Consider the following 15,957-nt stretch of genomic DNA (forward strand, 5'->3'; position numbering starts at 1 on the left):
TTATGACTGAATGACAAGCAGATATTTGCGGAATTCTGTAAGTCTGTAACAACTTTCTAACATTAAGGAGAAATTTTGGGGAGATGGCTTTAGAAACAATAGGATCTAGGGGATCCTGTTGTTATTGTGACTAGACATTAAAGTGAACTCAATTTGAGGAGACAGGTTTTTAATTTAATGATAAATGGTGAGTTTATTTAATGTAAGATATGCTATTTCAACAGTTTTATAGCCATAATTTTGCATATCATTGATGTTTATTTTTTGATAATAGAATTGAGTTTCAAATTTCCATTTGTTATTTGGATGGATATCTATCTAAATCCAAGAGTCTCCACACATTCTCTAATGAATAATACAAATAGGACAGTAGAACAAAATCATTCTAAATCCACACCAATCACACAACCAAGAGGCAGAGAATATCACAACTATTATTTACATGTATGTAAGGAAATATTCTCAAGGCTGGATCCAGTTATGGAGACAACTCTGGAGCTAAGAGGTAGAGAGTGCAAAGAAAGCAAAGGAGGCTTAATATAACACTGACCTCACATAGATTCAATTCCAAACCAAGGGAGTCCCACTACAAGTAAGAAAGACCAAGGATAGGACCATGCCTTATAGATCAAAGCATTCAAACAAAAAGCACTGAACACCCAGGGACCAGTGTGGTAGCGGCTAAAGTCCTTGATTTGTACATGCAGGGATCCCATATTGGTGCTGGTTCTAATCCCGGCAGCCCCGCTTCCTGTCCAGCTCCCTGCTTGTGGCCTGAGAAAGCAGTCCAGGGCGGCTCAAAGCCTTTGGATACTGCTTCTATGTGGGAGACTCAGAAGAAGCTCTTGGCTCCTGGATTGGGATCATTTCAGCCCCAGCCATTGTGGTCACTTGGGGAGTGAATCAACAGACTGAAGATCTTCCTCTATCTCTCTTCCTGTCTGTATATGTGACTTTGCAATAAAAATAAATAAATTTTTTCAAAAAAGACCCTCCCCAGGACTAGAGACCAGAATCTCATTCAGACACCATTTCGGAGGTGATGGACCACTGTGAAGGCTTGGTGATGAAAAAGCAGAAAGGGGGCAATGAAAATTAAAGTCTCTGTCAAAATTGAAATGAATTATACAAAAAGGTAAACCAACACTGCCCCAAAGGTACAAAAGAATTCAATAAAATACCTTCAGCTAAAGTACTTTATAACACACAAAAAAAGACATTTTATAATGAACAGAATCATTCACATATATCATTAAAAGCAGAGAGAAGGAGAAAATAAAAATGAGAGCCAGAAGATACCAGCTGACAAACATTCCCACAAAAGCTTCCCACAACGTTGACGAAACAATGAAAATTGGCAGCCTGACTTAAACATTTTTAGGTATCTCCAAGATAGAAACAAAAAAGTCAAATTGGGAATTTAAAATTTAAAACATTGAGGCTGGTCCAGTGGTACAGCAATTTAATCCTCTGCCTGCAGGGCAGCATCTCATATGGGTGCTGGTTCATGTCTTGGCTGCTCCACTTTTTCTTTATTTCTTTTTTAATAATTTCCTTATTTGATTATTTTATGATTTACTTCCATTGGCTCTGAAATTTCCTTCCCCTCATCCAAACCTCTTCCCTATTCCCCCGCCCCTACTCATTCCCCCAACAATGCTGTTCCACCTTTGATCCAGCTCCCTACTTATGGCCTGGAAAAGCAGTGGAAAATGGCCCAAAGCCTTGGGCCCTTGCACCCACTTGGGAGACTTGGAAGAAGCTCCTGGCTCCTGGCTTCAGACCAGCCCAACTCTAGCCATCACCATGATTGGAGAATGATCCAGCAGATGGCAGATCTCTGTGTTTCTTCTCTTTTCTGTAACTCTGATTTTCAATTAAAATAATCTTATAAAAATAAAATTTAGACTATATATAAACAGGGAGAAAACAGAAAGAGAAAAGAAGAGAGAGAAGAAAGTTGAGAAGGTGAGAGAGAGGCAGCAAATAAATGGGAAAATATATCCAATACTGTTGCATTCTCTGGCACTGAACCTTTAACATTTTCTGTGTAGTCGAACTTTATACAAATAGGTTACTGGGGCCAGGCGGCATGGCCTAGCAGCTAAAGTCCTCGCCTTGAAAGCCCCGGGATCCCATATGGGCGCTGGTTCTAATCCCGGCAGCTCCACTTTCCGTCCAGCTCCTTGCTTGTGGCCTGGGAAAGCAGTCAAGGACGGCCCAATGCATTGGGACACTGCACCCGCGTGGGAGACCCGGAAGAGGTTCCAGGTTCCCGGCTTTGGATTGGTGCGCATCGGCCTGTTGCGGCTCACTTGGGGAGTGAATCATCGGACGGAAGATCTTCCTCTCTGTCTCTCCTCCTCTGTGTATATCTGGCTGTAATAAAATGAATAAATCTTAAAAAAGAAAACAAATAGGTTACTGGAGGTATCGGTTTGGCAAGTAGTAAGGAAATTGCTTGGCATGTCAATATTTCATATTGAAGCAACTAGGTTTATATTCTGGTTTTGCCTTCAATTCTGGCTTCTTGATATTGTGCAACTTGGAAGGCAACTGTTGAAGGATCAAGTGGCTAGTTGGGTCTCTGCCACACATGTGCAAGACAGATAGAGCCTTGGATGTTGCCAGATGTGAGATCTCCCGGTCTCTCGGTCTTTCAAATTGAAAAAAGTAGGCAAATAATTTTATAAATGAACATATTGTTAGAGCGGACACTATGTTTGCACTAACCACCATGATACACACTGGATTTATGGAGAATGGTTGAGTTACTCAAGTCTAATAAACAGCATGGCTGTCTTAAAATTGTGTCTGTGAGAATTATGAAGTCTGTTCTCTTAATATTCATAAGTATAAAAATAATAAATGGGGAGGTAAATGCACAACCATTAATCAACTAAACACAGAACTGAAAATATGCCTCCTAATTATGGAAAAAAATTTCTTGGGAGAATGCCAGATTGTGAGTAAGACTGTAAGAGAAATGGGGTGCAACCATGTGGGAGACTTGGAAGAAGCTCCTGGCTCCTGGCTCCTGGCTTTGGATTGGCTCAGCTCCAGCCATTGTGGCCACTTGGGGAGTGAATCATCAGGCGGAATAACTTGCTTTCTGTCTGTCCTCCTATCTGTATATCTGCCTCCAATAAAAATAAATAAATCTTTAAAAAAAATCACTTGTTGACTTCAAAAGTAAATTGACAGAGAAAGAGGAATACACAGAGTTCTTCGATTCATTGGCTCCCTTCCCAATGCCAACACTAGCCAGGGTTGGGCCGGGATAATTGCAAAAGGCAATCACTCAGTCTAGGCCTCCCATTCAGGCAACAGGACCCAACTACTTTAACAAATTCCTGCTATTTCTCAGGCCATACATTTGCAGGATGCCAGACTGGAAAAATGCAGGCACTCTTACACGGGATGCAGCATTCCAATAGTAAGGGCCCAGTACTGTTGATATTTGCATGTTGACTTTACCATGCAACTTGCCTGAATTTGTACGTTAGGACTAACATTTTATTTTATGGAGTCTTTGGGATTTTCCAAATAGGTGAACAGTGACCACTTAATCCTGTATACGTGGATGCCCTTTATTTTGCCTAAATTACAATGAAGACAACGTAGAGCACCATATTGAACACAAATGCTGATGGCGGGCATTGCTTTTGTATTCTGTGCTTGAGAACACCTTTAGCTTTTCCATATGCAGTAAGTTACCTGTCATTTGTTATACATGGCCTTTGAAACTAATAGTTTTTAATAGCGTTCAGTAGCTCTATTCAAGTCTTTCAAGTACAAATAATACAGGGGAAATGCCAGGCTGTAAAAACAGTTTCCTTAAATGGAACAGCCAGACATCAGAATCAAACACAAATGCTCATATAAAATCGAAAAGCTGTAGATTCCTGAGAGACTTCCCTTCTGCTGTCTAAGTTTAAAGTGGTTAATTTATCATTCTATGAATACATCCAGCTACAGTTCATTCATATGCCGTTACAGGCTCCGTGAGCATTTCAGCTCGGGGTTTTAGTGAGTATATAAGCTATAAGATTAAATAACTTACATACATTTTTTCTGTTGGAATCTGTTGGGTCAAAAATCTGGGGCACATATTATTTAATACATACTATATCTTAGAAGAGTCAAGTGATTCTGTCATTAATAGGTTTTCTAAATCTGGCATTCCTATCTTCCTAATGCATATTAAACAGCATAGCAACAGAACAACAGTTCAACCGAGTAAGGAAGACTCAGAGGTGTTTAGAGCTAAAAAAACTAAAAACACTGAGCAAAGTTACAGTTCTTTCAGGACACTAGCAGCAAATTATGCTTTTTAGTAAGGATCGTGCCTTATTCATATTAAGTAACAGAAATGTTTGGAAAGTGGTGTGCAAGTAGTGGGAAAGGAGTATTACCAAGATTCCAAGAGTATGGGAAAGCCATCTCTACTCACATGATTGAGGACTAGCCACTGAGTGCCTTGCTAGGAACAAGATGGACACTTTCCCACTGGCATGCCCCCATCTTTTTTTATCATCTAAGTATATTTGTTATTCTCCATGATAGTTTTGTAGGTATGAGGGTTCCTCCCTTCTCCTCCTCCTCCTCCCTTCCTCATGCCCTGTTTTTCCCTGTGTTGCAACAATGGTATAGTCCCTTAGTAATATTTAAAGGTTTAGCTTTCTGTTATTTACATTTATCATGACATGGTATGTATAGGTAAAGGTAGACAAAGTAGTGCCCTCTTTAAAGCCAGTAATTGATTGAGTTAATGTATTGAGGTTTTTTTTTCAGTATCACCAATTCATTAGCAAAATTCTTTTATGCATGTTTGTGAAAATAAGACAGGCATTGCGATTGAAATAAGAATGTAAATGGCCATAGAGAGGTTTATAGTCTACTAGGAGAGACTCACAAATATATTCCAATTTGTACAAGTAATGTACAGCATGAGAGCATTATATCTACACAGTTGACAAATAATATGACAAATGGGAGTTTCAGGGGATAAGGTTTTGTTGGAAACATCAGTGAGTTCTGGAAGAATTCGGGATGTAGGATCAAATTTGAGAACAAACTGGTGAGCTGTAAAGTCAGATTGAATGTCTCTGGAATTTCTTTTCTTTGGTGAAAAAAAAGAGCTGATGGTGTGAGATTATAAAGCACCCAAGGGCATTTCAGGTACAGATAAATGGAACAGTAGAAATGTAATCCAATAATTAATACTGGGAAGGTGAAGACACAGAGGGCGCCTCTGTGAATTGAAGTGATGATCGACTAGCAGAAGGGAAAGGCTGGCAAAAGTGAGAAAAGCTAGCTTTTTTTAGTGCATTTTTTTACACTGAACCATCGGTATTTATTTTATAAAGCACTATGGAATTAACTACCTGTTTAGCCTGTGTTCCCCCCCTAAATGCATTTAGTGCATTAAAAAAACAAATACATTTATTTTTAAAAAGCAAGGAAGGAAGGAAGGGTGAAGGAGGAAGGACATATAATTATATTTTTAAGATTGTATTGAGGAATTACATGAATTCTAGTCTCTTCAAGTTAATACAAATCTTAAAAATGTAAGAAAAAATAAGGCATATTATTCGAAGGTTTTTGGTATATTGTGATTTTTTGTAAAACTATGGCTATATATATATATCATAGAAATAGTCATTTGCAGTCTTTTTTAGGATTTATTTATTTTTATTTTGATTGGAAAGGCAGATTTATAGGGAGAAGAGATGGAAGGAAAGGTCTTCCATCCACTGGCTCACTTCCCTAGTGGTCACAACGGCCGGAGCCGAGCTGATCAGAAGTCAGGAGCCAGGAGCTTCTTCCAGGTCTCCCATGCAGGTGCAGGGTCACAAGGTTTTGGGCTGTCCTCAACTGCTTTCCCAGGCCACAAGCAGGGAGCTGGATGGGAAGTGAACCAGACAGGACACAAACTGGGACCCATATGTGATCCTGGCATTTGCAAAGTGAGGATTTAGCTATTGCGCCACTGCACTGGGCCCCCGTAATACAACTGCAAGAATGAAATGGTCCTTTTCACTCTTGCTCCCTCTTTCATTTCTCTCATTCTCGTTCCTTGTTTTGGTTCTTTAATTTTTGAGATAAAATAGTTTCAATTTCTATTATATTTAAAGATGTAACATTAGTATACTAAACAGAAACATTACATCTAATCAAGAATTCACTTTCCATTCCACCCTCCTCTCAGCCTCTGGTAATTCCTAATCTACTTTCTTTTTCTATTAATTTCCCAATCCATACATTTCATATTTCATATTATCTAATATTCATTATCTGTTTATTTTTCCCTGGTATTTTCTTTTCAAGATTCATCCATATTCCTATTAGAGCCTTTTTCTCTTTAGGGCTGATACCTTTTTTTTATACTCCACACACTATTTATCTACTATTCTTTTCAAAATTTTCGCATACTAATTTTTAGTGTCTTAAAGGTAGAGTGACAGAGACAGAAAGCTTACTATGGTTCACTCCATAGATGTCCGCAATAGCAGGGGCTGAGTCGAGCTGAAGATAGGAGACACGAATTCATTAATGCTTCGTGTGTGGTTGGTATGGATTCAAGCACTTGACAAATTACTTGTCGCCTCCCAAACTGGATCTGAAACCAAGTTATAGAGGCAGCATTTTTAAGCTGCCACTTTGACATGTCAGAGTTACATATGGGGGTTCTGGTTTAATTCCTATGCCCTACCCTTCCAATCCAACCTCTCTCTAGAGTCCCCGGGAGTTGAAGACTGCAGAAGATGGTCCTTTTACATTGGCGCCTGTCTTCCGTCCTGAGACCAGGATGAACTTGTTGGATCTTGCCGTTGGCCTAGCCCAAACAGCTCTTGTGGCCACTTTAAGATTGATTCAGTGGTTAGGATCTCTCTTTCTCCACTCTGTGCATGTGTGTGCCCCTCTCTGTGTCACATTGCCTTTCAAATGAATACATTGGCAGAGGTGGGCCTCACAACAGGTAATCTCTGATACGGGATGTAGTCAATTCCAAGTGACAGCTTAATGTGCTGCACTTTGCACCTCAATGGCTGCCCCTCCATTAATCTTTTGATGATCACCAGGCTGTTTCAACCATTTGACTATTGTGAATAATGGTTCTATGAGCATTGGCATATAATTTAAAACAATACACCTTTGTTATTGTTAACCTGTACTTAAATGTATATGTTTAGCAGAGGAGGAGTTAAGCAAACTTCTTAAGTTCAAGGAAGAAATAATAAGCTGGAATACCACCTACTGATTACATCTTATTTTTAGTCTATTTTGTAAGAGTGGATGCTACCCCTAGATTAAACATGTAACTATAATTTTTCTCTAGGATACCATAAGGTTGCACTTAATTGGATTTCCATGTCATACTGCAGAGGTATGATACAGAACAAGAACCTGAAAAAATGTAGTTGAATAACTAGTTATTAGAGAAGTCACCTCTAAATCAGTGAGCATGATTTGCTTCCATGATTACTTTCATAATAGTTTAAATTATATTGTATAGTCAACATCATTTGAGGAAAACATCAGCACAGTTCTTTTTACTTTCAATACATGAAATATATTTTATAGAACAAAAGTTGATTTCTGGCTGCCTAATTGTTACTTGTATACAGAGCCAAAAAGGTAAAGGTACAGGAATTGTGAAAGCGACAATTATATGATGTTTTTCTGAAAATCAGTTTCAACAGACAACACTTGTAACTAATTTACTTTTCTAGCTGGTTCAACGTGAAGAACATTATGGCAAAATAAATAGTAGGTTGCCTGGCATGGTAGCTTAGAGGCTAAAGTCCTTGGCTTGCATGTGCTGGGATCCCAGATGGGCACTGGTTCTTATCCTGGTGGCTACACTTCCCATTCAGCTTCCTGATTGTGGTCTTGGGAAAGCAGTTGAGGACGGCCCAAATCTTGTGATCCTGTACCCATGTGGGAGACCCAGAAGAGGCTCCTGGCTCCTGGCTTCGGATACATGCAGCTCCAGGTATTATGGCCACTTGGGGAGTGAATCAATTGACGGAAAATCTTCCTCTCGGGTTCTCCTCCTGTTTGTGTACCTGACTTTCCGATAAAAATAAAATAAATCTTAAAAAAAAATAAAAGTAGGGACTAGCTTTGCAACCACCACTATCTTGATGTTATTTTCTGGTTACCTAATCAGGATGCACATGCTAATAAGTAAGCAATTATCAGAAGTTGGCATTTCAAAGAAAAGAAACATAGAAGTTAAAATAAAATATAATGTTATATTAGCATTAAGTTAATGGAATGACTATGGTGAAAAATGAGCTGACTTATGTAATACTTACATCAGTTGTGCTATGTACCTACAGGTTAAATGACCTGTAGAGATCATTGTACAAACTAATTAATTCTCAGCATCTGTTTGTAAAAAGCTGGCCCTTCTTTCCCTTGTGAGGAGTCAAGTTTAAGTTCATCTCAAAGTAATACACATTTCCAGGAAGACAGAAAATCATTTCACACAACCCAGTGTCACAATGACTCAATGCTCTCCGGGCTTCCGCACAAGATTTTAAATTCAAAAAAAGATATTCTCCTGGTGTAGCCTGGAAATGCAAATATAGAAGTAACAATTCAATAAGATAAAAATCCATGCTTTCATGACACAGAATTGAGGACTATTTGGTCCTGTGTTTATTTTTGGTTCTGTATGATTGACATTGTAGGGGTCACTTCCTTGTAATGAAATCTTACTTGTTCTGTGACTTTCCTTAAGTTGTTCTCATGCCCCGAGCTCTTCAATAAAATGGGATGGATAATAAAATACTAGCTTTTAAATCTGTGTATAGGCAATACATGAAATTTGTTCATCTAACATACATTTCAAAAATTTCAAAACTAAATCTTTAGTGTTGCAACAATTAAAATAAATAATGAAACCTACAATGCTATGCATAATAGTAAAGCAATAATAATTTTAATATTACATTACCTTCATCATATTTAAAATAAAGATCCAATAAATACATCTTTAGATATTTTATTGGTCATTGTCCTTGGACAGTGTCCTTGGACCACCTCTTTCAAAATATGTTGGAAAGTGGTATGTGAGATCACTGTATGTTTGCAAAGACAAAGTGCCATCCAGCTCCTACGTAGAGAAATCCATTTCTACTCTTGGCATTCTTCACTAGGATTATTTATAGACCACAACAGGGTTAAAACCAACAATGAGCACAAACCTAGCACCAAACCTTTTGACCTTAGCTGTCTCATCCATACCTTGTTAACTAATCCATCTTTCTTAACTATGCTTTTCCACCAGTGGGTCTGGATCGAAAGATGAATAAGTCCCATCTTTTCAAAATGAAACTCCAGAGCTTTAAGGTCAACTTATGATTTTAAGACATTTAGTATTATTTTTCAATCCTATGATCCTACAGCTCAACTCTAAAGTATTTATTAAGAGATTCTCCATGGTTCTTTTGTAGGTAAGCCTATAAGGTTTTAGCCAACTATGGAAATATACTCTGATAATCTTTCTAAGTATTCAAATGATAAATTGAGCAAGGAAAAATGGATCAGTGGGTCTGGAAAAATTGGTAATGGCACAGATATTCTGAAAATATATTTAAAATTTTTTTCTTAAATTTTGCTTACCACTATGTGGAACACATTTTTCTTCCCATCATTTCTGTTTCCATTCTCAATAACTACATAAACTCAGAGAAAAGTGGGGTGGGGATAATTAACAAAGGAAAAAATAAAACCTCTCTTCTGGATGGAAGTTTTAATCAGGGAATGTAATAACCAAAACTAAAGAATAAGAGTTCCAGAACCTTACCTACAGGTCATTTTCATAGAAGTTCAGAAAGAAGTTTCAAAACACACATTCACATAAATGTCGATTGCTTTTAAAATTTAAAGCAAAACCAAGATATGTCAAGTGTTTGCACATGAGATTAAGCAAAATTAAGGAAAAATGAATACTTAGATATCAACAAAGATATCCTTTAATGTTTATAAGTTAACATATTTAAAATAATGCTATGGACCAAATCTTGACATCTGACATAAAGTTCATCTGAGCCTAATTATTTCCTGTAAAATTGGGAAATAGACAATTTTTTGTCTTTGTTACCACATTCTCCCTACCCCATTTTGTAGTAATCTAGTGCTTTATTCTATGAAAATATTCTCATAGAAAAAAGCTTCTATTAGTGCAATTTGCCTTACCTGTCTCTGGAGTATTCAGAAGCTAAGGCTTGAAATCAAAAGTAAAGTCTATTACATCTGGGAGTTTATAACCAGAAAATTTATGAGATTGACTGTGTCCCTAAGTGCACGGTCACATGTATATCTCGACGCATGCCAAACAGTGAGTGAGGGAAATGTGCCCTTGAAATCTGCATGGTAGTCATATGCCTCAGCTCTTGTGTTAGACTGCTTATTTCTCGAGAGATTACAGCTGAACATGCGCCAGGGAGCTGTGTTTGATTATACAATTTTCTTGATGGGTGTGCTTGATGACTTCTCATGGGAGAAAATGAAAGTAATTATGTGGCCTTTCAGAGTTCCTTCTGAACAGAGTCAAACCATCCAAGCCTAATTTCTAAGCATCTGACCTTTTACTTGAAGTCCAAGCACTGTATAGGTGCGCAAATGCTAAAACAATTGTGCAAAATGAGTACTGTTTGTCATCATATTCTCCACCTGTACTTCTAGTTTTAATCTTCTGACCTGGACAGAAAAGTCACAATGTGCAGCCAATTATGGGTGAGTAAAAACCCCAGATCATTTGTGTACCCAGGCCTGAACTGTGAGATCAGTGATCATGTAAGCTGTTTCAGTTAATGCAGCCACATCAAAAAGATGATTGTAGTTATTTTCATATTAAATTCAAATGCATTCACTCCTTTAAGTGTCAAAGTCAAATTAAAATTTCATTTTCTCACCTTTTGTCTTCCATGGCCATGGCTTCAGAGAAAGAATGAAACATGTCGAAAAATTACTGAGCTGGTTTGATCCCAGCTGCTTTGGTTTTTATTTTTAGATGTATCTAAGGTCCTCTGAGGTCATTGATTTCATTTTTCCAACCCCAGAAGGAACAATTTGAAAAGGCTTAGAACAGCATGAGAGTTGTTCCAAGAGTAATGCTTTGAGTATATATTTGTCCTGCCTGCCAGGGAGGTTTTGCCTCCACCCACGCTTAGAGGGGGCAGTTGAGATTTCTCAACTGGATGAGAAAAATCAACATGCATTACAATCTGCTGTTATGCCCATGAGACCATATAGTAAAATATGCTGTGTGCCATTCTTATGGTGCACATGAGGGCTACCACCAGTAACCAGGGCACATCTGTGTTAGAACAGTTACTCAAGGCAAAGAGCGAAGGACATATCAATAAAAACAGGTATTCCCAACATCTGTATGTCTCTCTTCTCTAAGACATCTCATTCATCCTTTTGCTACCCAACTTATTGTTTGTATGATATATCTGAGTACTCACTAGGGAAGTAGATTTGGAAGTGCAAAACTAATTTGCTGACTGAAATAACAGAAATTACACCTTACTTCCTGGTGTCACATTTAGGTAATGACACTTTATGGCATGTGACCAATGAATGTGAAGTGTCACAAAGCCTTGAGATATTCATTCCAAAGTCAAGGTACGCAGATTGAATTCCCAGGTAAAAAAAGGCCAGGATTTTTACAATTATTGAATATTCTCAGGAAGAGAGGGAGAGAAAACATTTTTTTCCTACTTAGGATAGGAAATGGCTTATTTGGGGATGGCTTATTTTCTTAATTTCTACGATCTGCAGACAAGTAAATGGGTGAATATGTGGCTCCAATGGCTACAGGTTGGGCATTTTTCACAAAGCTTGCACACAAGGTTGTCCACATGAGAGGTGAGGGCAGGAGAGGGCTTCATTTCCTTTCTGCTATGAGTCTTGCGCATCATGTCACAAATCAACATTATTGTGTCACTTTAGAGGGTAATGCGCATGGCAGCTATTGTTGGACTGCTCACATTGGGGCATAATAACCTTTATGAGCTTTTCCAAGTCCCATGGGCAGACGCATAACCAGGAAGTCAGCATCTGCTTCTCTGGTTTGAAAAGGGTAGTCAGGTCAAAGGAACCAGTTCTACAAAACACTGGGACTTGTTTGGATAGTGTAAAATAGAGCTTTTCCATGGCGAAGAAAGAGGTGTTGTACACTGGTTGAGAAGGTTGCACAGATTACTTTTGTCTATGCAAAGGTGGAGGCCTCTGAGGCAGATGTGGATTTTTATGCTTGCTTTTCTTTCATTTGCTCTGTTTTCAGGATGCCTTTCTGTACCTCCCGTCTCCGTAGGAAACGGTTGATTAATAAAACTTTGTATACTTGTAAAAACCAAAAATGCATTTTGAGTTTTCCCACTGGATGGAAGGTATCTCAAACTTTAGGGTCCCTTTTTGGTTGGGAGGATCATTGTCCATTTTTTAAGGGATACTTTTAAGGGATACTTTTTTTTTAGATTAATTTGTTTTCATTGTACCCTGGGAAACCAGTAGAGAACGGCCCAAACCTTGGGACCCTGCACCCACGTGGGAGACCTGGAGGAAGCTCCTGGCTCCTGGATTTGGGTTGGCTCAGCTCCGGCCATTGCAACCACTTGGGGATACTTTTCATGCCATTAATCTAAGCAGGGGTGAAGCAGCATATGCTTCATCTTGCTAATCTGAAAGATCATAACAAGGAAGAGGGGCTCTCTTATGTACTTCTGAAGACAAACACATAGGCTATTTTTGGTTCTTTGATCTCTTGTATGATTTCTTATGCTTCTTAAATTTATTAACCATATTATATATTGAAGTATATCTAAAATAAATATGTACACTCTTAAGTGAGATAATATAATACATGTCTACCCAGCACACATCCTAAGAAATGAAATAGTTCCAAAAGTGCTGGAGTCACCTGCATAAGAGCACTGGTATTTCCACATTGCACTTTTCCAAGAACTAAATACAGGAGGAGCATGTTTCATGTAATTTTCCTTGTAATTCTAGAAAATGGAAAAGAACAAGTTCCTTTTGCTAGTTCTAAAAGAATAAGTGCCAATTTTTCAATTTAGAGAGCCAGTGAATCTAGGGAACTAATATCATAAAACTTAGCTATGTAATAGGAGGGAGTGGCTCAATGAAAGACTTAGCTTTATTTTTTTTTTAATTAATTCCATTGCATTATGTGACACAGTTTTATAGGTACTGGGATTCCCCCCACCCCTCCCCAAACCCTTCCCTCATGGTGGATTCCTCCACCTTGTTGCATAACCACAGTTCAAATTCAGTTGAGATTCTTTCACTGCAAGCATTTACCAAGCATAAACTCCAGCATCTTATTGTCCAGATAAGTTCAACGGCTTGTTGGGGAGACCATCTCTGGTCTGAAGGTAGAGCCAGTAGAGTGTCATCCCAATCAATTAAAAGCCACAACATAACATCAGTAACAATTTATAATGTTATGGAATTAATTGACATGGGATTGAGTAACCAATATGTTGAAAAAAAATGCAAGTTCTTAACCACATCCTGCGACTACTTCATTGACAGTTCAATTTTTGTTTATATACAGAACTGGCTTCTATACATCTTAAAATGGCTATAGGGTACTATTCAACTGTCTTGTGTCTATTTTCATTATAATATTTAGCATTTTATAGCATTGAAGCATGATTTGGCTGAACCTGGCAGTTTTTCGGGTAGTCTAAACTGGCTTATAACTTTAACAAGGCATATGTCAACAGTTGAGGTGCAGAACAGTTTTAGGAGGGATGTGCACAGAAATCCTCAACACCACAGTGAGGAGTGACTAATCTTTGTGTCCCACCTAGTGAGGTATAAGTCAATCCACGCTGACTATTTCCTGTCTGATTCTAAGCTTTCCTTGTTGTTCTCTATCTATTCTAGATTTTTTGCTTGTTTGGTTGGTTATTTGTTTGTTTTGAGGTGTTTCTGGAAGCTTTATTGTTTTTTACAGATAAATGATAGCTATAGTTTGTTTCAGATATAATTTCTCCTTGTTTTTTTTTAATTTTTTAATTATTATTATTATTGGAAAGCTGGATATACAAAGAGAAGGAGAGACAGAGAGGAAGATCTTCCGTCCGATGTTTTCACTCCCCAAGTGAGCCGCAACGGGCCAGTGCTGCACCGATCCGATGCCAGGAACCAGGAACCTCTTCCAGGTCTCCCACACGGGTGCAGGGTCCCAAAGGTTTGGGCCGTCCTCAACTGCTTTCCCAGGCCACAAGCAGAGAGCTGGATGGGAAGTGGAGCTACTGGGATTAGAACCGGCGCCCATATGGGATCCCGGGGCTCTCAAGGCGAGGACCTTAGCCGCTAGGCCACGCCGTTGGGCCCTCTCCTTGGTTTTTAACACTTTGTTTAAAATCTGTGTAGTTTTCCGGGTACAGTGCATTCATATATAATAGAGCGTAATAGGTCATCTCCCTTACCTTTCATGGTCTGGGATGTAATGATGTAATGAAGTTAAAATGATATATATGCTTTAGGTCAAATATGCATTTAACATATTTTTGAACAACTACATGGCCATCAAATTTGCTAAAGGTAAATTTTTTCTCCAATTAAGTGTTAGTGAACTGTGTTTGCTGAAACAAAACGCCTATTTTTTGTGATCTTTTAAGTTATAAAACTTACTAATGGTTATGCTACCTGGGTAATTATTAACCATTCTGTCTGTCATGAATGTAACAGAATTACATATGTATAATATACTGTGCAACTGAGTGAGCTTAATGTCCTAGAGCTCATGCTCTGAAGATATGATTAATATTAAGTGATTATCAGCTAAACATGTGATGTTAGGTGTCATGTATTCCTATTTTAATAAGGCATTACATATTTATGGAAGAAATACCTATTTTCTGGCAATGGACAAAGCCCTTAGTATCCAAACATCTAGAAAAAAATATTGCATTTAAGAGTGACATGGATTTTGTTCATGGTTTTTATCCAACAGTCATTTTCATGTTTGAATTAATATGTATGTAAAATTGTCTTATGCTTTTGAGAGGAAGCAATTGTTAAATGGAAAATGCTAAAGAGAAGTTGGTCAACTTCCTATACAATGTTTTTAACAAACACAGAAACAATAACTATATTGGGAGGCCTTTCCTAATCAGACTCCACACTTCTTTTCCCTGTGCATATAGGTCATCCTTCCTGAAACTGGACATTCCCTTTAATGAGCTAGTCATCCAGTACCACCTTCACTGACTGCCAGCTTCAGACTCTTGACGTTGTGATTGCCAGTAAGTGCATTTCAAATGCCAAGATACCTTTCCTCACGTGCTTCCTCCAGTGTTTGAGTATGCACAACCCAGGACTTGTGTTTCAATGGTCTTTGAACACACCAGGACCAACAATATGTTGGTTCTCTCACATATTCACTGTGTTGTAGCTTCAGGCATGTTCTTAGTTCCTACCACACCAAGCTTAAGTCTCTCATTCATACCAGTTTCCCTCTTTGAATGACTTTAGCTAATGTGTCTCCCTTCATATATCCATCCATGCACTCAGATATAAAGGAGGAAAATGACAAGCATATTGATCAGTTGTTCTCTACATTTATGATCACAAAATGAGCATGATTAAGTTAGCTGACAACCCCTCTCTAGTATCCTTATTTATTCCTCTCCCGGATGTTTACTTCTTTCTTCTATCTTATTTACTCATAGTACACATTGCCTTCCAATTCTGAATTTAAGCTGATGACTTATTTTACCTGTTCACATAGGGAAAAGAAGCCATCAGAAAAGAACTTGCACATACTCCAAAACCACAGTTTCCCAAGAGCAATCTCATACATTTCACCTTGTACCTTAAGTGCAGATGGACTCTAGAATGCGTCTATTTGAGACCAGCTCCTGAGCCTGCATAGTGAACTGTAATTTCTCTAACCCGAAA

General features: G+C 38.3%; 1 protein-coding gene across 2 annotated transcripts in view; it reads right to left on the minus strand.

Moving 5' to 3' along the window:
* Positions 1 to 15,957, minus strand: part of GABRB1 (gamma-aminobutyric acid type A receptor subunit beta1) — a 185,130-nt gene that overhangs the window by 123,142 nt on the left and 46,031 nt on the right. Inside the window, exon 3 of one of the 2 annotated variants that reach the window (XR_009246337.1) lies at positions 2,474 to 2,656. The exons of the other annotated variant lie outside the window; for it this stretch is intronic. The gene's annotated coding sequence lies outside the window, so the exon portion shown is untranslated. Of the gene's footprint in view, positions 1 to 2,473; positions 2,657 to 15,957 lie in introns of those variants that run through there. 2 annotated transcript variants of the gene reach the window in all.

Source organism: Ochotona princeps, chromosome 11, assembly GCF_030435755.1.
Source record: "Ochotona princeps isolate mOchPri1 chromosome 11, mOchPri1.hap1, whole genome shotgun sequence".
Lineage (NCBI taxonomy): Eukaryota > Metazoa > Chordata > Mammalia > Lagomorpha > Ochotonidae > Ochotona > Ochotona princeps.